This window comes from Physcomitrium patens, chromosome 3, assembly GCF_059467195.1.
Source record: "Physcomitrium patens ecotype Gransden chromosome 3, ASM5946719v1, whole genome shotgun sequence".
In the NCBI taxonomy this organism is placed as follows: Eukaryota; Viridiplantae; Streptophyta; class Bryopsida; order Funariales; family Funariaceae; genus Physcomitrium; species Physcomitrium patens.
This window is the reverse complement of record NC_143412.1, coordinates 16,813,452-16,839,784: the sequence shown is the minus strand read 5'-3', so window position 1 is coordinate 16,839,784 and position 26,333 is coordinate 16,813,452. Positions and strand designations below refer to the sequence as shown.

The 26,333-nt window shown below is 29.8% G+C and overlaps 2 non-coding genes across 2 annotated transcripts; one reads left to right on the top strand and one right to left on the bottom strand.

The window, feature by feature from the left end:
- Nucleotides 1-6,934: 6,934 nt before the first annotated feature.
- On the bottom strand, nt 6,935-7,227 carry LOC149989533 (signal recognition particle RNA). Its single transcript, XR_016502407.1, has one exon.
- A 2,698-nt stretch (nt 7,228-9,925) lies between these two features.
- Nucleotides 9,926-10,218, top strand: LOC149989532 (signal recognition particle RNA). The gene has a single exon (XR_016502406.1).
- The last annotated feature ends 16,115 nt before the right edge of the window (nt 10,219-26,333 follow it).

The following is a 26,333-nucleotide window of genomic DNA, read 5'->3' as shown; positions in this document are numbered from 1 at the left end:
ATCTCAATACATTGCAAAGTGACGAAGTAAAAATTGAGAAAGGGTGTTAGTGAATTAATCCCGCCCTTCCTCTTTGTTGTCACCCTCCCATATCACCAGAATAGAAAATTAGTCTTACTCAAGCCTCATGCCAACAATGTATATATACCCCTTGTTCTGCTAATACATCTCTCTCTTCCTGTGTTGATCACACAGCGTATCTATTCTGTGTCAACCATGCAACAATAAGCTTGGCTATCGGTTGCAAAAGCCAGAATGACTCCTCAGCTGTTTTTAGCTGCAGTTTTGTGAAATCGTGTATCTGTATAAATGAAAACTTGCCATCCTAGCATTCGGAAATGTAATAAGAGAGGGCTTCGTACCAAACCAGGCTTAACATGGCATTTTTTCGGGTGATGTTATTATATACGTCTTGTTCAGAACATGTGAAGACGTTTATTGGTTCTCCTAAAAATTGCAATAAGATCTGGCCGGAGTGAAGTATAACTCATGCCATCTCAAGAACAGTTCAATTCTCACGTTCCGTTACTCCAACCTGTTCAGGATTGTAGGGTGCTGAGAATTTTTGTAGTGGCAAGATTTTCTTGAAACATTCTAGTGCATCTTGGTGGGTGAGCTCTTAACCGCGGAATATTGCATCAACCTTTGTAATATGGAACCATCTGGAGCAACTTTTGTTATGGAAACAAATTTGCTGGCAGGCCGAAAAAGTCAAGATTTCTAAACTCCACCTTGAAAACATCTAAAAACTTCTTTACTTCGTGCCACGTGTCTCGCCGCAGCTGAATCTGCATACCATTCAATGAGGAGCAGGTGGTTTCATTCGCCATCAAACTTATTGAGTTGTCTCTGTCTGGATAACTTTCACTTGCAGTTTCTAACATGGTGTCACAATCTCGAGAATATACGGACTGGAGGAGCCATCTTTCTTCCGTCGACAATCACTTGAGCCGCTTTGGGCACCACTTCCTCGTGTGACCGCATTCTTCACACCCATGACACGGATTTGTCGGTTTGATTTCATTGAAATAAGCTCGTCTGGCTTTTCGTTGTTTGCGTGTGACAATCAGCTTGTTTGATGAAATGCTTTCATTATTTGTTGCAGATGATCTTTCTTTCACTGTTTGTCAATACTGCATTTGATGTGGAAGGTCGGTGTTGATGTTGGCCATGTGAACAGGATGCTCTAATTTCGCTCTTGCCAACATTCTTCGGTTCTCTTCTTCAGTTGAATATTCTGTTGCTTTTTCTAATGTACGATTGACACTACCAGTGCTACTCCAGGCTATTGTCTGCGAATTCTATTTACAGATGATGTGCCTATGATGTTCTACATGACTTCATCATCATGAAAAGCTTAGTCAATGTTAAGGTCTTCAAATCCACCATAGATTAAATTAATCTCTTCCTGGAAAACATTGGTGTCTTTTGCGTGGCATTGAATAAACTGCATCTGGAATTAATAAACACTTCTAATGGTAAGCTTTTCATGCATGAAATGATTTGTTTGATGCTTTTTTGTGACAATTTGCACACCAATAGCACAATCAGAAGTTTGCGATCAATTATTTGGATGAAGCCATTCAATTCCTAACTCATCACCAATATTCCAGTTGTCCTTCAATGTTTCTGTAGAGTTGGAAATACTGAAGACTTGTGAACTGTCCATGTCTGCAGATACCCACTATTTTATTGATGTAAAGCTTGCATTATTTGTTGGTGATGAGCAAGTGAATTGAGGTACTCATTCACTGTGAGCTTGGTGAAGCATCACGCAATGCTTGCAGAGAAACGGGTTCTAACTTTTCAGCCATTCGAAATCTATTCACAAGACTATCTATTCAATCTTTGAGTACTCTTGTTGTGTTTATGTTGTTATTGTCAATGCATTTCTCTTACCTTGTGGTTACTATATGGTATCAAAGAAAGCTATCGAATAAAATAAGCTTGTAGGATAAGTTAGTTGGATATTTCATAAGTCCTTTTTTGATGATAGCTGAATTAAAATTTGCATCCATCTATGACTACATTCTAATTGAAGTCGATGCTTAAAACTTATTGCATTCTAATGCTTCACATTGGTAGCTATATTACTTGGAATATTAAAATTATACAACATTTGTGTATTACAAATCATGAAGCATTGTAAATGTAATTCAAGCAAATCCTACATTTCTAATTTGTAATAATTATAGGCACCAAAGCATTCATATTAAAGGATACAGAAGATTATTTTTACAAATTTTTAATTTCTATTTAATAATCCTCTTTTTGTAAAGAATTTGAGAATATTTACTTCTAGACTTGGAAGAATAACACAGTTTTTAAATGCAAATAAAAATAGTACTTCAAAAGTTTACTTAAAAAAATAATTTGATCATTTGATTATATTATAATTTAGAAATATCACTTTAAAGAAATTATTTGATAATTTATACCATAAAATATCTAAATAATTAATCTTTTAGTTATTAATGTTAATTTTTGAAATTTATTTCTTAGCACCTACTTGAGCTCTTAAAATATTACAAGATATTTAAATTTAAAATATTTAATTTTATATATATATATATATCATTTATATATTTAGTATGTAATAATTTAGATAATTACATATTTAATCTTCATATTTAATAACTTAAATTAGTTATAAATATGAATTATATAATTAACTTAAATTAAAATATTAAAATTAAATCATTAATACTTGGTTGAAATTATTTGTGAATTTCTTTAGTCTTGAACTTAAGTAAATTTTGTAAGAAAATATTGTAGGTATTAGTAATTCTTTGAAAAATACTTATATTTTATCTACTTAACTTATATATATATATATATATATATATATATATATTTATCAAACAAGCTAAAATATAAAAATTATTCTTATATTCTAGATAGTAAAAAATCTACCCATGAATGTAATAATGTATGACCATTGTTCTTTTTTTAGGTACATCAAAGGCCCAAATTGCATATTGCATATTGCATATTGCACATTTTAATTCCTTTTCTTCCATTGATATGTGCATGCTTTGCAAATTTCATCAAGTTATTTTTCGGTAGATTTGGCTGCTAAAAAAATTAAATCTTTCTACTTGAATTTTTAATGTAAATAAATATCTCCATTCTCTTCATTGACACCTAGTGAAGAATAGATTTCATCAAAATCACTGTTAGAACAAGAACACTTCTCAAAAATAGTATTTGATGCAAGATGTTATTCTAAGCTAAAGCTCATGAAAGATGGTCTTTACCAAAAAAAGAAATAGAAATAACCAACAACATAGAAAAATAACATTTTCTAAGAAGGTAGGCAGTGAAGCAAGTTGTTGGAAAGTGATAGGAGGAGAAAGAGGGAGAAGAGATGCTAGGTATGTGGAAATAGATATTAAGCAACTTTGGACTTATTATTGTAGTAGCAAAAAACATTAAGCGTGCATGTATGGGTGAGATTAAAAGGCAAGGTAAATAGGTCACATCTTCGATTAAAATAGTCGTCCAAATAAAGAATTAGATTATATTTTAATTTCTATTTTTTTTATTTTTTTAGCTTATCTACCATATTTGTCATTTTGGTCATTGTAGTCCTCTTGGTGAGAATTGGAGCTAAGAATTGATACTTGTAGACAAAAAGAATGACTTTTCAATTCCCTAGTTCTCCAAAACTTTTCAACTTCATCCCACTTTGGCGCTCACTAGTGCCTAAGTCATAGAACTAACTCTACACTTTCAATCAAATACAACAAGTTTCCAAGTAGGTGCATCTTTCAAATCTGCAACTAAATCTAAACCAAGTTCTAAGCCACCTTTCCAAACCACCCCTATAACAAGTAGTACAGCATTATAGAAAATTTTACTATGTATTTTTACAAAAATGTATATAACATGGAGATATTGAAAGAATAGAGGGAGGTAAAATATATCAAAAATGGCCGCACCAAAATCTATGTGGCATGTGATTTGAGTCTCAAATTCATCTTAAAAAAAAAAAAAAGTGGTGATACATTGTAACATTCAAAGATAGATTTGCTATTACTATAAAAGTGAGAGATAGATTTACAATTATCAAGAATACTTAGGTAATCTTGATATTTCAACATATTTGAAATATATATAATTCTTTTCTTTAATTTATACGACAAATTTTAAGTAATGTATTAGTTTTGAAGATAAATTTTATTAATTTTCTAATATACCAATATGTTACATCTTATATATTTAATATATCCAAAATTATATAAAACTATTTCAAAATATATCTTTAGTATTTACAAACAATAATTAGAACTAAATGATATTTATAATTTATATTAAAATTAAAAGTATTTTTTAAAAATTCTAATCATACTTTAAACAAATATGGAGTTAAAAATAATATATAGAAATGTATAAGAAAGTATCAAGAAGATAGTTAAAGAAAAAAAATATAAATATATAAAAACAAATTGAACTCACAAAAATATACTTATGAAATGAATCAATTAACTTACTTGATAAATACTTTAAAACTTTAGTAAAACTTATAAGAAAGTAACTTTTTTTCATAAAGATAATCATTGCATGTTTCTAAAAATGAGTGACCTGTACACAAGCTAATATACAATAAAGAATAGAAATGATTGTAAAAATGAAAAGAATACACAAGCTAATATACAATAAAGAATAGAAATGATTGTAAAAATGAAAAGAATACACAAGCTAATATATAATAAAGAAGACATATTATTTCTTTTGGATATGTAAATTAAGCCAATTCTTCTTCTATGTTTATTTTTGAATGATTATAAACTTATATTGTAATTATATATAAGACTTAAACAACTTAATAAAGGTTCTTAAATTATAAAATTATATTATTAGCATTCAATCCAAATAAGATATTTTCTTCATTCAAAGATACAAATTATGTAAGAAATGAGTCTAAGAACTAAGAAAAAATATATAACATGTTAATTGGTCTAATTAACTTAGTGATTGAATCAAATAAATAAAGTTTAAACAATAGAAAGATCTTGACCAACATATCAAAGATAAGCTTGAGATATCCAATTCATCTAAGAATTGAACATACTAATTATGTTAGATTAAGATTTGGATAATATAATAAAAATATCCAAGGTAGATTAGAATTATCCAACTTAGCTAAGAACCATTTTCACAATTTATGAAATTAAGGCATGAGAATAAGTAATTGGTAAAAAAAGAACAACCAATAACCATAACTAATTGAAAGTAGAAGAAGTATATAATAAGAATGTGTTGAAATATCCTCTTATTGTGTTACTATTATTATTTTATTGAATTTAAAAATCATTTTGAACTACTTGTGTAATATGGTGTCTCTACTTTTTTTTTTTTTTTTTTTTTTTTTTTTTTCAATCTTTGTCTTATAAGTTTTGATTGAAGGTTAGTTGTATGTACTCTAGTTAAAAACTATAGTTAATGAAAAATCCTTCTTCATATAGGTTTTTCCTATAATCCATTAACTTTAGCATAAGAAATTATATCGAATTAGTATTTGCATATTGACATTGAGAAGATATATTATAATCCTTGAACATTTGAAGGTAGTTACCTAGTCTTATCCAACTTATAGCAAAGTTGGTTAAGCTCTAAATTCATAGCTATAGACTAATTCATGTCTAAATTACTAAATTTTGAAAAAAAAAATGTTTAAATTAAAAAAGTTTTAATATTTAGTTCATGCATATTAAGTTTTTTTATCTATATTTTTCTAGACTTTTATTATGTTATCATCTTCATCTTTTAATTTTGTAATTTAGAACTTAGGATTTTTATTTTTATTTTTATTTGTTATATAAAAACATAGTTTGGAGATCATGTTTCCTTAAGTTTTCTATCTAATATGGACTTGTATTTCTTGTCTTTTAAGACTCCTTTCTTCTTTGCTTGTTTGATTTTTTGAGACTCTACATGAGATTTTCTCAAAAAAAAGATTTTTAGAAATTATTCTATAAATTAATACTTATCTCTTCTACTTGTCTTTTTAATTCTATAGCTTGGTGTTTCTATAAGAGCCTTGATGTTCAATAAAAACTATGTAGAAATATAAAAATCTCTTTAATATTTTTAAAAAATATATATATATATATATATATATATATATATGTATATATATAGAAACATATGCCTATATTTAAAGAACTTAATCTTAAATTTTGAAAACATCTAAAAAATCTAAAATTCATCTTATATATATGGTTTAAAGGTTATCTTTGTTAGAATTGAATAAAAAAAATTAATTGGAAGGTGATTAAAAATATATATATTTCTTGTAATAGAATTTGAATTATCATATTTACTCAAATCAAATTTTGTTTAAATTAAAATCTATATAATTTATTTGAGACTCTTATGTCATCTCCCTTATTATTCCACAGATACTCTAGATATTTCATGGCTACAAAAAAATCTTAAAATCAAAGTTTACCCTTGAAAAAGTATCTATGAACTACATTGTGTAATATATATTAGATAATATTCTAGAAATCTAAGAAACTATAACTTGAACCAAAGTATCTAAACAATTCTTTTTAATGCTGAAATCACAATTTTAAAAAGCATATTATTAACCTTTTTGGAATTTGTTTTTCAAACCATGAGCTTGAGAAGTAACAATGATATGTTATATCAATGATGATATTGGGTAATGAGTTGTAACAATGATATCTTACACCAACCATGATATTGGGTAATGAGTTGTAACAATGATTTCTTACAGCAACAATGGCCTTGGGTAATGAGTTGTTATTATCCGAGGAAGATATTCTATAAATGTGTGTGTGGCAACTGTGTAAGAAAGAAACTTCTTCTGTTCATAAAGATTGTAAAAATGAGTAACCTACAGTAAAGAAGGGAACAGAGGGGGGATGGATGGATGGATGAAGAAGAAAGGATGACAAATAAAAGGGAAGATGGGTTTGCAGCTGCATGCCGAGCAGGATGATCTGCGCTGAACATTCAGGCCCGCTATCCCTCCACTGCACAGAGCGGGGAATGAACGCTGCTCGGTTGCCCGCCTGACGCGATGTCCCCCTCACTATCGCCAGCGAAACCTCACCCTCCGGCGAGATCCCGCTGCCGACTCCGCGCTTGGAGTGGACAGGCCCTCCACATGTCTCCGCAGGTCCTGTCCCCGACGCCCCACATCCTCATCTTCCTTCCCCCGCGTTTGGGTTACAGGCGGCCGCTACCACGCCCGAACGTCCGATCCCCTCTCTCCCTCCCTTTACATACCTTCCCTCACTGCACGCATCAAAACTTATGGCGCTATCTTTCCTCCCCCCCGAATAACTCTCCGCTCGCTCGCCCACCCACGGTGCTCAATCCTCTCCTCCCCACGCCCCTGGGTCCGCAACCCCGCCGCACTACCAAGCGGAATCTCGTCTCCTTCGGGGCCACCGCAACATCACAGCCCCAGAGCACCCTGCACCACACTCGCGTCTTCTCTCCCAGAAAACTCTACAACTGCCGCACCCGCCTCATACGTCTCCGGTACACCCGGCATACGAGTACTCCCCGCTCGCAAACCCTACAGCTTCGGCACCTGGTATGCTTTTAAATTGGAACACTGAAAAAAAGTACATCATCAGCAATGAAAGTCTCTGACTGGCATCCTCGACGAAGTTCCGGAAGCAGCACTCTCTGGACAATCAGAGCGAAGTTTCGATCCTCGGACCTGTGGGTTATGGGCCCACCACGCTTCCGCTGCGCCACTCTGATTCTATCAGACCTCGTCATTTTATATTATTTATACAAAATGTTATCCTACTACTGATCGACGTGGACTTCGTGTGTTTAGGTGTATATCTTGGTGGCGTTACTCTCTGGACTATCAGAGCGAGGTTATTCTACAATGAAATTTCTGTTTATGTTTGGAGCTAGTATAAATGATTAAGACTTTTGCAGTATTTCAATTTTGTTTTCGAGACAGAGAAAATAGAAAGAAAATCATGAAAATTAAGTTTAAGGACCATGAATTCGCTTATTTATTATTTTTTGTAGTTTAATGTTTGAGAATTTAGTTACTTTATTGTTACATCCATTATGCACACAAATTTATTTTTTTCTTAATATATGTTTTTTTGTATTTAATACGGATGTTATTCTTACTTAGAGAGTAGAATTTGTTTTACTATGTTTTTTATAGTTCGTTAATTGTTTTTTATAGTCTCGCTTTTGAAATAAACAAATTTGTGTGCATAAAATAAACAAATTTATTTATTCAAATCTCGCTTTTGAATATCACCTTTTTTTTATCCCATATACATTGATTCATCAAATCCACTTAACCAATTCTCAACAGAAGGAGTTCATGCCTGCTTTGTATTTGGAAGCTCACGATTTACCTAATTTTTCATTAATTATAAGTATTGCCACATAGAATTTGTTTTTGTAATAACATTTGTTTCTTTTTTATTATTACAATTTTTGGCTGCTATTCATGATTAATAAACTTAATTTAAGTGATATAGTTTTTTATAGATTTATTTATTTATTTATTTATTTATTATCAATAGCAAGATTTATCTTTTTATATGGTTTGGAGGTATTACTCTTTTTATGTAATTTCTTTTTTAAATTTCTTATTTGAAATATAATTTCTCATTGTAATTTGGAAATTTCTTGCCTACTTATAATATTGATGTGTTTTTAGATGGGTCTCTAAACCAATGTTCCACAATCTTAAAAAATAAAAAAGAATCATGAATAGAATAAAAGTTGTATCAATAGAAAGAATATCTAAAAATAAACAAAATTGTATAAGTAAGTAAGCCTAGCTTAATGATGAAATCTAATACTTTTCCAACATTGTAAACTTCGTTAATATTTAAGATAGTAATCTCTTCTTGAGAATGTAGATGTTAGTGTAAAGAAAAACACAAATTCAGAAATCTGATAATTTTAGATACAAAAATGTTAGCAACAAACATCTTATTTTGGACAATTAACGAACTATAAAAAACATAGTAAAACAAATTCTACTCTCTAAGTAAGAATAACATCCGTATTAAATACAAAAAAACATATATTAAGAAAAAAATAAATTTGTGTGCATAATGGATGTAACAATAAAGTAACTAAATTCTCAAACATTAAACTACAAAAAATAATAAATAAGCGAATTCATGGTCCTTAAACTTAATTTTCATGATTTTCTTTCTATTTTCTCTGTCTCGAAAACAAAATTGAAATACTGCAAAAGTCTTAATCATTTATACTAGCTCCAAACATAAACAGAAATTTCATTGTAGAATAACCTCGCTCTGATAGTCCAGAGAGTAACGCCACCAAGATATACACCTAAACACACGAAGTCCACGTCGATCAGTAGTAGGATAACATTTTGTATAAATAATATAAAATGACGAGGTCTGATAGAATCAGAGTGGCGCAGCGGAAGCGTGGTGGGCCCATAACCCACAGGTCCGAGGATCGAAACTTCGCTCTGATTGTCCAGAGAGTGCTGCTTCCGGAACTTCGTCGAGGATGCCAGTCAGAGACTTTCATTGCTGATGATGTACTTTTTTTCAGTGTTCCAATTTAAAAGCATACCAGGTGCCGAAGCTGTAGGGTTTGCGAGCGGGGAGTACTCGTATGCCGGGTGTACCGGAGACGTATGAGGCGGGTGCGGCAGTTGTAGAGTTTTCTGGGAGAGAAGACGCGAGTGTGGTGCAGGGTGCTCTGGGGCTGTGATGTTGCGGTGGCCCCGAAGGAGACGAGATTCCGCTTGGTAGTGCGGCGGGGTTGCGGACCCAGGGGCGTGGGGAGGAGAGGATTGAGCACCGTGGGTGGGCGAGCGAGCGGAGAGTTATTCGGGGGGGAGGAAAGATAGCGCCATAAGTTTTGATGCGTGCAGTGAGGGAAGGTATGTAAAGGGAGGGAGAGAGGGGATCGGACGTTCGGGCGTGGTAGCGGCCGCCTGTAACCCAAACGCGGGGGAAGGAAGATGAGGATGTGGGGCGTCGGGGACAGGACCTGCGGAGACATGTGGAGGGCCTGTCCACTCCAAGCGCGGAGTCGGCAGCGGGATCTCGCCGGAGGGTGAGGTTTCGCTGGCGATAGTGAGGGGGACATCGCGTCAGGCGGGCAACCGAGCAGCGTTCATTCCCCGCTCTGTGCAGTGGAGGGATAGCGGGCCTGAATGTTCAGCGCAGATCATCCTGCTCGGCATGCAGCTGCAAACCCATCTTCCCTTTTATTTGTCATCCTTTCTTCTTCATCCATCCATCCATCCCCCCTCTGTTCCCTTCTTTACTGTAGGTTACTCATTTTTACAATCTTTATGAACAGAAGAAGTTTCTTTCTTACACAGTTGCCACACACACATTTATAGAATATCTTCCTCGGATAATAACAACTCATTACCCAAGGCCATTGTTGCTGTAAGAAATCATTGTTACAACTCATTACCCAATATCATGGTTGGTGTAAGATATCATTGTTACAACTCATTACCCAATATCATCATTGATATAACATATCATTGTTACTTCTCAAGCTCATGGTTTGAAAAACAAATTCCAAAAAGGTTAATAATATGCTTTTTAAAATTGTGATTTCAGCATTAAAAAGAATTGTTTAGATACTTTGGTTCAAGTTATAGTTTCTTAGATTTCTAGAATATTATCTAATATATATTACACAATGTAGTTCATAGATACTTTTTCAAGGGTAAACTTTGATTTTAAGATTTTTTTGTAGCCATGAAATATCTAGAGTATCTGTGGAATAATAAGGGAGATGACATAAGAGTCTCAAATAAATTATATAGATTTTAATTTAAACAAAATTTGATTTGAGTAAATATGATAATTCAAATTCTATTACAAGAAATATATATATTTTTAATCACCTTCCAATTAATTTTTTTTATTCAATTCTAACAAAGATAACCTTTAAACCATATATATAAGATGAATTTTAGATTTTTTAGATGTTTTCAAAATTTAAGATTAAGTTCTTTAAATATAGGCATATGTTTCTATATATATACATATATATATATATATATATATATATATATATTTTTTAAAAATATTAAAGAGATTTTTATATTTCTACATAGTTTTTATTGAACATCAAGGCTCTTATAGAAACACCAAGCTATAGAATTAAAAAGACAAGTAGAAGAGATAAGTATTAATTTATAGAATAATTTCTAAAAATCTTTTTTTTGAGAAAATCTCATGTAGAGTCTCAAAAAATCAAACAAGCAAAGAAGAAAGGAGTCTTAAAAGACAAGAAATACAAGTCCATATTAGATAGAAAACTTAAGGAAACATGATCTCCAAACTATGTTTTTATATAACAAATAAAAATAAAAATAAAAATCCTAAGTTCTAAATTACAAAATTAAAAGATGAAGATGATAACATAATAAAAGTCTAGAAAAATATAGATAAAAAAACTTAATATGCATGAACTAAATATTAAAACTTTTTTAATTTAAACATTTTTTTTTTCAAAATTTAGTAATTTAGACATGAATTAGTCTATAGCTATGAATTTAGAGCTTAACCAACTTTGCTATAAGTTGGATAAGACTAGGTAACTACCTTCAAATGTTCAAGGATTATAATATATCTTCTCAATGTCAATATGCAAATACTAATTCGATATAATTTCTTATGCTAAAGTTAATGGATTATAGGAAAAACCTATATGAAGAAGGATTTTTCATTAACTATAGTTTTTAACTAGAGTACATACAACTAACCTTCAATCAAAACTTATAAGACAAAGATTGAAAAAAAAAAAAAAAAAAAAAAAAAAAAAAAAAGTAGAGACACCATATTACACAAGTAGTTCAAAATGATTTTTAAATTCAATAAAATAATAATAGTAACACAATAAGAGGATATTTCAACACATTCTTATTATATACTTCTTCTACTTTCAATTAGTTATGGTTATTGGTTGTTCTTTTTTTACCAATTACTTATTCTCATGCCTTAATTTCATAAATTGTGAAAATGGTTCTTAGCTAAGTTGGATAATTCTAATCTACCTTGGATATTTTTATTATATTATCCAAATCTTAATCTAACATAATTAGTATGTTCAATTCTTAGATGAATTGGATATCTCAAGCTTATCTTTGATATGTTGGTCAAGATCTTTCTATTGTTTAAACTTTATTTATTTGATTCAATCACTAAGTTAATTAGACCAATTAACATGTTATATATTTTTTCTTAGTTCTTAGACTCATTTCTTACATAATTTGTATCTTTGAATGAAGAAAATATCTTATTTGGATTGAATGCTAATAATATAATTTTATAATTTAAGAACCTTTATTAAGTTGTTTAAGTCTTATATATAATTACAATATAAGTTTATAATCATTCAAAAATAAACATAGAAGAAGAATTGGCTTAATTTACATATCCAAAAGAAATAATATGTCTTCTTTATTATATATTAGCTTGTGTATTCTTTTCATTTTTACAATCATTTCTATTCTTTATTGTATATTAGCTTGTGTATTCTTTTCATTTTTACAATCATTTCTATTCTTTATTGTATATTAGCTTGTGTACAGGTCACTCATTTTTAGAAACATGCAATGATTATCTTTATGAAAAAAAGTTACTTTCTTATAAGTTTTACTAAAGTTTTAAAGTATTTATCAAGTAAGTTAATTGATTCATTTCATAAGTATATTTTTGTGAGTTCAATTTGTTTTTATATATTTATATTTTTTTTCTTTAACTATCTTCTTGATACTTTCTTATACATTTCTATATATTATTTTTAACTCCATATTTGTTTAAAGTATGATTAGAATTTTTAAAAAATACTTTTAATTTTAATATAAATTATAAATATCATTTAGTTCTAATTATTGTTTGTAAATACTAAAGATATATTTTGAAATAGTTTTATATAATTTTGGATATATTAAATATATAAGATGTAACATATTGGTATATTAGAAAATTAATAAAATTTATCTTCAAAACTAATACATTACTTAAAATTTGTCGTATAAATTAAAGAAAAGAATTATATATATTTCAAATATGTTGAAATATCAAGATTACCTAAGTATTCTTGATAATTGTAAATCTATCTCTCACTTTTATAGTAATAGCAAATCTATCTTTGAATGTTACAATGTATCACCACTTTTTTTTTTTTTTAAGATGAATTTGAGACTCAAATCACATGCCACATAGATTTTGGTGCGGCCATTTTTGATATATTTTACCTCCCTCTATTCTTTCAATATCTCCATGTTATATACATTTTTGTAAAAATACATAGTAAAATTTTCTATAATGCTGTACTACTTGTTATAGGGGTGGTTTGGAAAGGTGGCTTAGAACTTGGTTTAGATTTAGTTGCAGATTTGAAAGATGCACCTACTTGGAAACTTGTTGTATTTGATTGAAAGTGTAGAGTTAGTTCTATGACTTAGGCACTAGTGAGCGCCAAAGTGGGATGAAGTTGAAAAGTTTTGGAGAACTAGGGAATTGAAAAGTCATTCTTTTTGTCTACAAGTATCAATTCTTAGCTCCAATTCTCACCAAGAGGACTACAATGACCAAAATGACAAATATGGTAGATAAGCTAAAAAAATAAAAAAAATAGAAATTAAAATATAATCTAATTCTTTATTTGGACGACTATTTTAATCGAAGATGTGACCTATTTACCTTGCCTTTTAATCTCACCCATACATGCACGCTTAATGTTTTTTGCTACTACAATAATAAGTCCAAAGTTGCTTAATATCTATTTCCACATACCTAGCATCTCTTCTCCCTCTTTCTCCTCCTATCACTTTCCAACAACTTGCTTCACTGCCTACCTTCTTAGAAAATGTTATTTTTCTATGTTGTTGGTTATTTCTATTTCTTTTTTTGGTAAAGACCATCTTTCATGAGCTTTAGCTTAGAATAACATCTTGCATCAAATACTATTTTTGAGAAGTGTTCTTGTTCTAACAGTGATTTTGATGAAATCTATTCTTCACTAGGTGTCAATGAAGAGAATGGAGATATTTATTTACATTAAAAATTCAAGTAGAAAGATTTAATTTTTTTAGCAGCCAAATCTACCGAAAAATAACTTGATGAAATTTGCAAAGCATGCACATATCAATGGAAGAAAAGGAATTAAAATGTGCAATATGCAATATGCAATATGCAATTTGGGCCTTTGATGTACCTAAAAAAAGAACAATGGTCATACATTATTACATTCATGGGTAGATTTTTTACTATCTAGAATATAAGAATAATTTTTATATTTTAGCTTGTTTGATAAATATATATATATATATATATATATATATAAGTTAAGTAGATAAAATATAAGTATTTTTCAAAGAATTACTAATACCTACAATATTTTCTTACAAAATTTACTTAAGTTCAAGACTAAAGAAATTCACAAATAATTTCAACCAAGTATTAATGATTTAATTTTAATATTTTAATTTAAGTTAATTATATAATTCATATTTATAACTAATTTAAGTTATTAAATATGAAGATTAAATATGTAATTATCTAAATTATTACATACTAAATATATAAATGATATATATATATATATAAAATTAAATATTTTAAATTTAAATATCTTGTAATATTTTAAGAGCTCAAGTAGGTGCTAAGAAATAAATTTCAAAAATTAACATTAATAACTAAAAGATTAATTATTTAGATATTTTATGGTATAAATTATCAAATAATTTCTTTAAAGTGATATTTCTAAATTATAATATAATCAAATGATCAAATTATTTTTTTAAGTAAACTTTTGAAGTACTATTTTTATTTGCATTTAAAAACTGTGTTATTCTTCCAAGTCTAGAAGTAAATATTCTCAAATTCTTTACAAAAAGAGGATTATTAAATAGAAATTAAAAATTTGTAAAAATAATCTTCTGTATCCTTTAATATGAATGCTTTGGTGCCTATAATTATTACAAATTAGAAATGTAGGATTTGCTTGAATTACATTTACAATGCTTCATGATTTGTAATACACAAATGTTGTATAATTTTAATATTCCAAGTAATATAGCTACCAATGTGAAGCATTAGAATGCAATAAGTTTTAAGCATCGACTTCAATTAGAATGTAGTCATAGATGGATGCAAATTTTAATTCAGCTATCATCAAAAAAGGACTTATGAAATATCCAACTAACTTATCCTACAAGCTTATTTTATTCGATAGCTTTCTTTGATACCATATAGTAACCACAAGGTAAGAGAAATGCATTGACAATAACAACATAAACACAACAAGAGTACTCAAAGATTGAATAGATAGTCTTGTGAATAGATTTCGAATGGCTGAAAAGTTAGAACCCGTTTCTCTGCAAGCATTGCGTGATGCTTCACCAAGCTCACAGTGAATGAGTACCTCAATTCACTTGCTCATCACCAACAAATAATGCAAGCTTTACATCAATAAAATAGTGGGTATCTGCAGACATGGACAGTTCACAAGTCTTCAGTATTTCCAACTCTACAGAAACATTGAAGGACAACTGGAATATTGGTGATGAGTTAGGAATTGAATGGCTTCATCCAAATAATTGATCGCAAACTTCTGATTGTGCTATTGGTGTGCAAATTGTCACAAAAAAGCATCAAACAAATCATTTCATGCATGAAAAGCTTACCATTAGAAGTGTTTATTAATTCCAGATGCAGTTTATTCAATGCCACGCAAAAGACACCAATGTTTTCCAGGAAGAGATTAATTTAATCTATGGTGGATTTGAAGACCTTAACATTGACTAAGCTTTTCATGATGATGAAGTCATGTAGAACATCATAGGCACATCATCTGTAAATAGAATTCGCAGACAATAGCCTGGAGTAGCACTGGTAGTGTCAATCGTACATTAGAAAAAGCAACAGAATATTCAACTGAAGAAGAGAACCGAAGAATGTTGGCAAGAGCGAAATTAGAGCATCCTGTTCACATGGCCAACATCAACACCGACCTTCCACATCAAATGCAGTATTGACAAACAGTGAAAGAAAGATCATCTGCAACAAATAATGAAAGCATTTCATCAAACAAGCTGATTGTCACACGCAAACAACGAAAAGCCAGACGAGCTTATTTCAATGAAATCAAACCGACAAATCCGTGTCATGGGTGTGAAGAATGCGGTCACACGAGGAAGTGGTGCCCAAAGCGGCTCAAGTGATTGTCGACGGAAGAAAGATGGCTCCTCCAGTCCGTATATTCTCGAGATTGTGACACCATGTTAGAAACTGCAAGTGAAAGTTATCCAGACAGAGACAACTCAATAAGTTTGATGGCGAATGAAACCACCTGCTCCTCATTGAATGGTATGCAGATTCAGCTGCGGCGAGACACGTGGCACGAAGTAAAGAAGTTTTTAGATGTTTTCAAGGTGGAGTTTAGAAATCTTGACTTTTTCGGCCTGCCAGCAAATTTGTTTCCATAACAAAAGTTGCTCCAGATGGTTCCATATTACAAAGGTTGATGCAATATTCCGCGGTTAAGAGCTCACCCACCAAGATGCACTAGAATGTTTCAAGAAAATCTTGCCACTACAAAAATTCTCAGCACCCTACAATCCTGAACAGGTTGGAGTAACGGAACGTGAGAATTGAACTGTTCTTGAGATGGCATGAGTTATACTTCACTCCGGCCAGATCTTATTGCAATTTTTAGGAGAACCAATAAACGTCTTCACATGTTCTGAACAAGACGTATATAATAACATCACCCGAAAAAATGCCATGTTAAGCCTGGTTTGGTACGAAGCCCTCTCTTATTACATTTCCGAATGCTAGGATGGCAAGTTTTCATTTATACAGATACACGATTTCACAAAACTGCAGCTAAAAACAGCTGAGGAGTCATTCTGGCTTTTGCAACCGATAGCCAAGCTTATTGTTGCATGGTTGACACAGAATAGATACGCTGTGTGATCAACACAGGAAGAGAGAGATGTATTAGCAGAACAAGGGGTATATATACATTGTTGGCATGAGGCTTGAGTAAGACTAATTTTCTATTCTGGTGATATGGGAGGGTGACAACAAAGAGGAAGGGCGGGATTAATTCACTAACACCCTTTCTCAATTTTTACTTCGTCACTTTGCAATGTATTGAGATATGTTATTTGGAGAGGCTGCAATTGTCTATGGTACACAACCTATATATTAACTTTAATTTCTAACTATATTTCAATGGAGTTCTTTTGATCTTTGATTGTCTTAACTTTGCAATTTCAAATTATTCTCTTGGCCCTATGATTCATTGCTATGGCATTTTTAACGGTTTGCAATCTTATGCTTGGTATTACTTTTTCATAGTTGTCAATCTTCTTATCATGTGAAAAGGAGTATGATGAATCAAAGACAATTATAAGAGAAATTCTTCAAGAAGTAGGAGTCAAAACACAAAGACTAGAAGGTGAGGCAATAGGATTTAATAACTGTCAATTCCAAGGTTTCCCCTCTTAGTGGTAAAGATGACACATTTGCATGAACAATTCAAAAAAATTATGCAATATAAAGGGATTTTAAGAATATATACAAGTTAACTAGAATGTCAATAGTACTTCAAGGGTTATATGAGATATATAGTCAGGAAGTTTGGAACAAGGCAAGAAGTAGAGAATTTTGTAAGACATTAGGATTCTATACTAGGTCTACCTTTTTTTAAAGTGTTTTAGCATATAAGACTATTTATGAGTTGTATTTACTGCAATAATTGAGCATTGATTGTTTTTTATTTGTAATAATTCTAAGATCTTTTGTAATCTAGCTTCTTCTTGATTTTTTTATAAAATATCAAGGCCCTAAGGGTTTTATAAATATGTCTACTTGTTGCTCAAGGGTTGGTATATAACTCACTCTAATGTTGTTATCTTCATGATTTTTTCAAATGAAGTAATGATGAAGTTTAATATGCTTTATATGATTTTGTAGTATTGGATTTTGTATAAGTTTTATATTGCTCATATTATCATAGAGCAGCAATATCAATCTATTGCTTTCTAATTGCAGCTCTTTTAGCAATTGATAGAAGTATGTTATATTGTGAACAACTTTAGAGAGAGTGCACTATTTTTCTTCTATCAAGAATAGGAATATTGCTGGCTATAGTTTGCTTGAGCAAGCAATTGGAATTCATTCCAATTTATATAAAATTCATAAGATTGATTTAGATAAAGCTATACCACCTTTTCAACTTGCATTGCCATAGATAAGAAACTCTCTTTCTTATCTTTAGCTAAATAATATATTTCAAAGTCTAAGATTCTTTTTAAGTACTTAGATATATTTTTGGTAATTATTAAATATATCATTTATAGATTTTACATGTAATAAAATAAGCACTCTACTATATACTAGATATCTCATCTATTGATTATGGCATATAAAAGGCCTCCTACTAGGCTTTAATAAATTTTGGAATCAATAGCTAGGTTATTAATTTATTTTAATAGTTTGGTTTTTGGATTCATATAAATATTTAGAAATTTGCAATGTATATGGTTGAGTCTTTTCAATGGCTTTCTAATATATCTATATTGATGGAATTAGATTTTTTGTTTTTCATAATGTAGTTCTACTTCAAAATACATGAGAATGACTCTTAATTTAATCAATTCAAATTCTAATATTATTTTTGCTATGATTTTTTGAATTTTTTGTTTGTCATCTCTTAAAATTATGATGTTATTGATGTAAAATAAGATAATAATATATTTATCTTTTTTTATTGAAAAATATATATTTAAATCTTTTTAGCTTTTTTAGAATCTTATATAAATTATGTATATATTATTCCTTTTATATCAAGTTCTTGGAGCTTGACATAAACCACATAATGTCCTTTTTAATTTACATACCTTTTCTTTACTACCTTGATCTTTAAATCTAATTTCTATTTAAAAATATTATTTTAATATTTAAGTATTATAACTTCTAATATTTTCTTACACCTAAAGCTATTACATATCTTATGGTTGACCATTATACTATGGAAGTGAAGGTTTTTAAGAAGTCAATTCTATCTTCATGTTAGAAACTTCTAACCATAATTTAAGATTTTAATTTTTGAATTTTATCAATGGAACTTGGTTTTAATTTAAATATCTATTTGGTAAATATTAGGATTCAATTGTAAGGTAAGTCAATCAAACTACATGTTTTATTTTTTCATATAGAATCTATTTCTTGATTTATAGCATCTTGCTAGCATAGATTTTGAATGGATTTTAAGTAATTTTAAGGCTTTATTTTTTATTTAGCCGTGAATATAAGCAATTAAGTTAGACTTTTTTTTTGGTTTCTAATGGAATATCAACATAGATGTTGATTGTTCTAGTCTTATGATTCTTGCGATGTGATGCTTAGGGGCTCTATTTAAGGTGATTGTAAGTTAATATCCAATACATGTTCTTCTATATTAGAATAATTATAGATTGTAGCTTAATTTTTAAGTAGCAAATTTGGCTCTTTATGTTTGAGGTTGTGACAAAAGATTTAGAAATTAAACATATTCTATAGGTGAAAAAAATTTGATACTAGCACTATATCTAGTAACAAAATAGCAACTACATTTTATGAAGAGCAATTATAATGTTGGTAAAGGACTTGTTGGTCAATATTATTACAAAATCCAAGGATCTTACTTTTGTATAAGAGATGTTAAAAATACAGATTATCAAACTAGAGATTCATAATATACATTATCAAAATAGAAATTCATCATAGTTTTGTTTATTACAAATCACTTCAATCAAATGAAGATGTTAAAAGGAGGAATAATAGAAGAGTACCTCAATAAAGCAAGGAAGCTAAAGAATCAATTAGATGCTTTGAAAGAACTAATATTTGACTACACATTGATTCAAACAGTACTCAATGACCTACCAAAGCCATACAAATATATTATATCTACCATTACAAATGGTGTGGTATTTCTTACCTTTAATAGAATAAGTGTGGCTGTCTTGATTAGGCATCATAAATTGCAGCACCAAAACTCGTACTTGAAAGACAAAAAAAAACTATTAATACACTTTTTCAAAAGAGTCCACATTACCTTGAAAAAAAAAAGGGGACTCATTTAACTAAGGCTAAAGATACAATTCTATTGGCTACTTAAATATAAAAAAAGATTAATACTTTAAAAAGTCATAGAGTACAAAGGGTGAAGTAAGGTAATGTATTATATATGCAATAAATAATGTCACTACACATAAGAATGCAAAAATTATAAGGATCTAAAAGAGCTGTGGTTGAATTTTACAATCTCTATAAAGAACCATTGTAAATATAGCAATGAGTCAGAAATCAAAGTTAAAGAAGAGATATTAGAGGTAGCCTATACCAAATTTTAAGAAAATTTAAACAAAGATTGTAGCTGGTACATGGATTTAGGATCAATTAAATATTTCATTGAATCTAAAAAAATATTTAGAATTATTTAAGAGCTTAGGTGATAGGAAAAAATCAATTATCATTGTAAGAAGAGAGAAACACAAGTTTAAAGGGATATGAAATAGTTACTTATATACAAAAAAGGAACAAATAAAGTTAAATGACGTTCTTTATATCCTATCTTTGATGTGTAGTCTCATATTAGTAGGCACATTGATTGACAAAAATAATATAGTTGTATTCATGAAAGATAATTTTTTTGTTTTTAAAAATCTTTGAAATAGATTGATTATAAGATTTGGCAGTAAAGACAGTAGTAATGGTTTCTATAAAATAGGAGACAACATTGCTTATAGTGTAAATGCTATAACAAATGATGATAAAAAATATAATAGATGGCTTACCTCAAATTGATCTAAGTAAGGTTATTTGCCACAAATACTTAGTTGGTTGTAAAAAGAAAGAAAGATTCTTTAATAAAATTACAACAAAAGCAAGGCATGTATTAGAACTTATTCATTCCAATGTAGTAGGTCCGCTTTTTAAAGCATCTCTCAATAGATCAAAATATTTTTTAGCCTTTATAGACGATCATTCAAAAAAAAGATGGTTTTATTTCTTGAAGATAAAATAACAAGTATTTGACAAGTTCAAAATATTTAGAGAAAGAATTAAAAAAGAAACAAGAAGAAAATTGAAGATATTTCAAATCAATAGAGATAATAAATTTCTATTAAAATAATTCAATGATTGCTACAATAAGAATAGAATATATAGACAATATACACAATCCAAAACTCCTCAGCAAAATGGGATTGCTGAGCAATACAACTAAAATCTAATAAAGAAAACAAGAGCCATAGTTTGTGAAGATGGAATATCTAATTCCTTTTGAATAGAGATAAAATAAACATGAAAAATTATCTTCTAAATCATGGACCTACACACATAAATCACAAAGTTATCTTAGATGAGAAGTATATAAAGAAAAAACCAAGTGCAATTAACTCCAAAAATTTTGGATGTATTTGCTATGTACTCAAAGAAAAGAAAAGCAAATTAGAAAGTAAAATTAGATAATATTTATTTTTAGGATATAATAAAGTTATCAAAGCTAATAGAATGTATAATCATAAGAAGCAAAAAATCATCATAATATAAGATGTAATATTTGATGAAAGTTGAATTGGCTATCATCACTTGAAATTAAGATCACCTATAGAACAAAATCCATTCAAATTAGCACGTCTCAATTAAGCAAAGAAAAAGAAAAAGAAAACCAATAACAAAAAAAATTTAGCCAAAGTCAAAGTAGACCTACTCAACAAAGTTAAATAAAAAAATCACAAAGAGCATCTATGATTGGTTAATGGCATACTTGGCACAATAGAATTTTAGGATTTGGTAGTGCATTAGAAAAGAATATTTTGAATAAATCAAAATAAAAAAAGAGAGTTAGTATGCGGCCTTTTATTAGAAAAGAGACATTCTACTAGAAACAAAAGGCCATCAATACAATTGAGAAATTACCTCACACTCTTGGCCAAGGTAGGTGATGATAATGACCTTGCAAACTATAAAAAAGTAATTATTAACAAAAAAAAATAGAGAAAGATAATAACAAAAGAAAGCAACTCAATATACAAAAATAAAATCTTAGAGTTGACAGATCTATGTAGAAGAAAAAAAACCTATTACAAAAAAATAGATATGAAAAATAAAAAAATATACATAAAAAGAAAAATTAACAAATATAATACAAGGATTGTTACATGCAATTTTGAGCAGATTGAAGGAGAAGACTTCTGCAAGACATTTTCTCTTATGGATTTTTGAAGCACCATCTTCACAACTATAGCACTAATTGCACAAAAATAATGGAACTTGAAACAATTTGATATAAAAATATCATTCTTAAATGATAAATTTAAAAAAGAAATATAGATGACTATCTTAAATAGTTTCAATTTTATCAAATTATGCATTGTTTTATAAATACAAAAATAAAGGGCCCTTAATTTCATATATAGATACAAACTTTGTTTGTGACATAGGTACCAAAAAATTGACCTCAAAAATATTATACAAGTTAGAAGGCTCATCTATGGATTGGTGTGGCAAAAACAAGCAATTGTGGTGTTTTCTACAACAAAGGCTAAATACAAGGTTTTCACCAAGGCAACTTAAGATATAGTGCACCTATGGAGAATGCTAAGCAAATTAAAATTCTACAAAAGAAAACTAACAATACTAAAGAATAATAATAAGAGTTGCATCAAGATTATGCAAAATCCAATCCTATATAGAAGAACAAAACATATCAAACTTCAACATCATTTTATTCAAGAAAAAATATTAGCATGAGATATAGAAGGTAATTATATTCATACATCTTTATAACATATAGATGTTCTCATTAAATTTCTAATTGCATCTTGTCATACTAGCATTTGAGAAGAAATTGGTATATCTTAATTATATTGATGACATCTATTGAATTTCAAGTGCCACTAAAAAAGAAAATAGTACTCAAATAATATACTCTATTGTTGTATGGTATGATTTTCTATCTAGAAAAATACTAGGTATCTAGTTGTAGAGAGTTTAGCTTTAACTTATTCGATTAGTTTCAATAAGTATTATTTTTTTATTATAGAAGCCAAAAAAATATAATAATATCAAAATATTTTTTTTGATAAATTTTTTTATATTTTATAAGCTTTATACAGATGGCTTTCTAAAGCATTTAGAAATTTCCTAACATCCTTTGCTGCACCAAACCATAAATAACTTTTTGCCAATAAGTTTGAGATTCTATAAGCTCAAAGAAAATCCATAATCTTCTTACAAATATCCATCTTTATATCATAATTTTGCCACAGCTCCACATCTCCATTTTTAATATTAATATTAAGTTTTGGCTCCCAAAAATCCCTTTATTTTGCATAAAATGTCCAAATTATAGCAACTCCCTTTGAAAATATTTTTCTCCATTAAAAGATTTTTTTTCTCTAAACTTTAGAAATTTATAACTCTTGATCTAAAAATTTAATTTATCTCAAATTTTGAAATAATATAGAATTTATCCTTAAGCTCTATTATAAAAAAAATGAACCATAAATCTACTACAAATCGTTTGGCATCTTAGAAATCCTAGCAAGTATTTTAAAACTTAATTTATAAGCACCAAAATATTATTTTCTCCATATCTCAAAAATCCAAACTCCAAATGCTACAAAATTCATGTATAAAGTTTATTAACATGATAACATATATTCTTAAAAAAAATTAGCTAAAATCTTATCAAATTACTCAAGATATAGTTCAAAATACAACCACTAGTAAATCAAATCATTTACTACCTTTAGATTGCAAGTATTGACTTCAACTTCCTATAACTTCTTCATTCCAACTTAAAATTCATCAAGTAATATGTAAAAAAGTATAGCCAAAAAAATTCTCTTTCCAACCTTAGTTGCCGATCCTTCATTACTTTCTATATGCATGCATTATGTCCAAAAGAGTGATAGTAGATACAAAACCAACATCTTAACTTTGAATGCCCATAATTCTTTTATAAAAATTCCAAATCACACAAAATTTGTACCAAAACCATAGTCAAAAGTCTAAACTCTCTAATCTTAGCTTCCTAAGTTCAAATGACCTTAAAAGAATAATCCTAATCCCTGATAAGATCTCAGGCAGCCTCCTTGAAGCCCATTGGGCATGCCTTTTGGTGAATAGCAATAGAGATTTTTATCATCTATCTCTATTCATCCATATGGATGTCCTAACTATTCTTTTTGCTACCAAAATTCCTTTCCAATCTTTTTCTTTATAAGATTTATATAATATATGTCTTAAATACCAAATGAAAGAAACAAAATAAGATTTCAAGACTCAACAATGTCTAATAAAGGTGGCTTTAAATATATAAAACTATTATTAATCTGAAATCAACTTCAATAATAGCCCTTTTAAATTAACCATTTCAAAGTAGTAATCTAACCATATTTTGTGACTAAATAAAAACTAATAATGTGGCTCTTACCACATTATATAGTAAATTATACATTAAATATTTATGTGCGTTATTTTCATATAATAGCCGAACCACAACATGACACTGTGCAAGCACATATTTCTCTTAGATTGTTATAATATCATTAGTATTTGTTTCAAATATTACGCTTGAAATATCATTTACTATTATATAGTCTTTTGCTAAGCATCAAGTGACTAGAGCACTTACTATAATAAGAAGATGAAGAAATAGCAATTATGATAGATTTAGGACTCTCTCTTAAAATTGCTTCAAAATTTCTAACTTTTGCACAAAATCTCCCTTTGACATCTAATGGTCTTTGATCCTTAGCTCAAACATAGCTAATGTAATTGGGTGTATCAATCCTTACAAAATTTAAAATGGACCACTTCATAGACGACTCAATCTCTAAAGCCTAAACATAAATATAAAAAACAGATTGTTAAAAGTAAGCAATTGTGGAAAAAACCTTATCTCATACTAGATCATCAGGAAGAAAAGGCATAAGAGTCAAAGAAATAGGATTATAGGCAAACTCAAATCCTTTGAACAAGCAAAATGTTGAAGCCGCTTGAGAATCAGTATTGCCATCTGAAGACTCGGTGTTTGATTCCAAAGAAGAACCAAGGTGAGCATCCACATAATGAAGAACTAAGTCACAGATCCTCCAAGCAACGCTTACAAAAATCCAGATATCAAGAAGCAAAGCCCCCCACTACAATAGGAAATAGAAAAAGCTAAAAAAATGTATTGTACTGGATATTAATAGGTCAAAGTACTGATGTATTAGTTGAGTACCGTTGTAAGGTGCTATAAAGGCCGACAAAGGTCTTGCAAAGACTTGGCAGATACGCTTTTCACTCGAGACATACTATATAGGTGAGAGTGCATTCAAGAGGAAGTGTTAGAAATGAACAAATCACCGTCCCCCCCTACATATTATCCATCTAAATGTTGATGTCAGCTTACAGAATCAGTTTGGGTTACTTAGCTATCCTGACAAGATGAAAGCTTAACAGCACAGCTAAGCATATTGAGGGCCACTACTATTAGTATGGTTGATATCTCTGTATGTTGAGAAGTAAAGCCCGATTTCTTACAATGTTCACACAGCTAACAACGTTTCTCTTCACAAACGCAAATCAAATTGCAAGCCTGCAAACCTCACATTTAAAATGTGCTTGATCAGACACTTGTACAGGTTTTGGCAAGAGTCTGTACAGAGGCACCACAACAGGATATCCTGTTTACACAAAGATGTGGGTTGTTGGAGGAAAGAAATAGATCGACTAGTAAAGATAGGCACAATTCACGATACAAATCATGTGGTATTTCAGAAGCCAGCTGATTATTTCTATGAGTGGAGAGGATTGAAATAGAGTGATTTGTTAGTCTGCGAATCAGAAATCCCAAGTCGTGAAATCATCTCTGCATGGAGTTGATCGCGCTTACCATCGACCTTGTGCTAAGAGATTGCCGTTTCTGCTGTACTGATAAACATGTGAACTATCACGGTAAGTGCTGAGGTGGGCTTCAGCAGATCATGCCTAAGATCAAGAGTTATTTCGATGCAGGAATTGGTTGTGATCAGACTTAGTGCATACCGTGCAGGGGATAGTGTTGCACAGATTTTAAATCGATTTATATTAAGATGTTGAAGGAGGCTCATACCATTGTATACGGCACAGTTTCTTAATCAGAATGCTTTCATTGTGCATGTTGGGATTACACCAACTGCAGTTTGTTGTAAAGATTATTGCCTAAGTTCGGAATAAAAGCTGCTGGATGTGTCACATTATACTGCGCTGCTAACAGTCTTATTAGTAATAGGAATTAATAGTGTCCACTGGTATAAA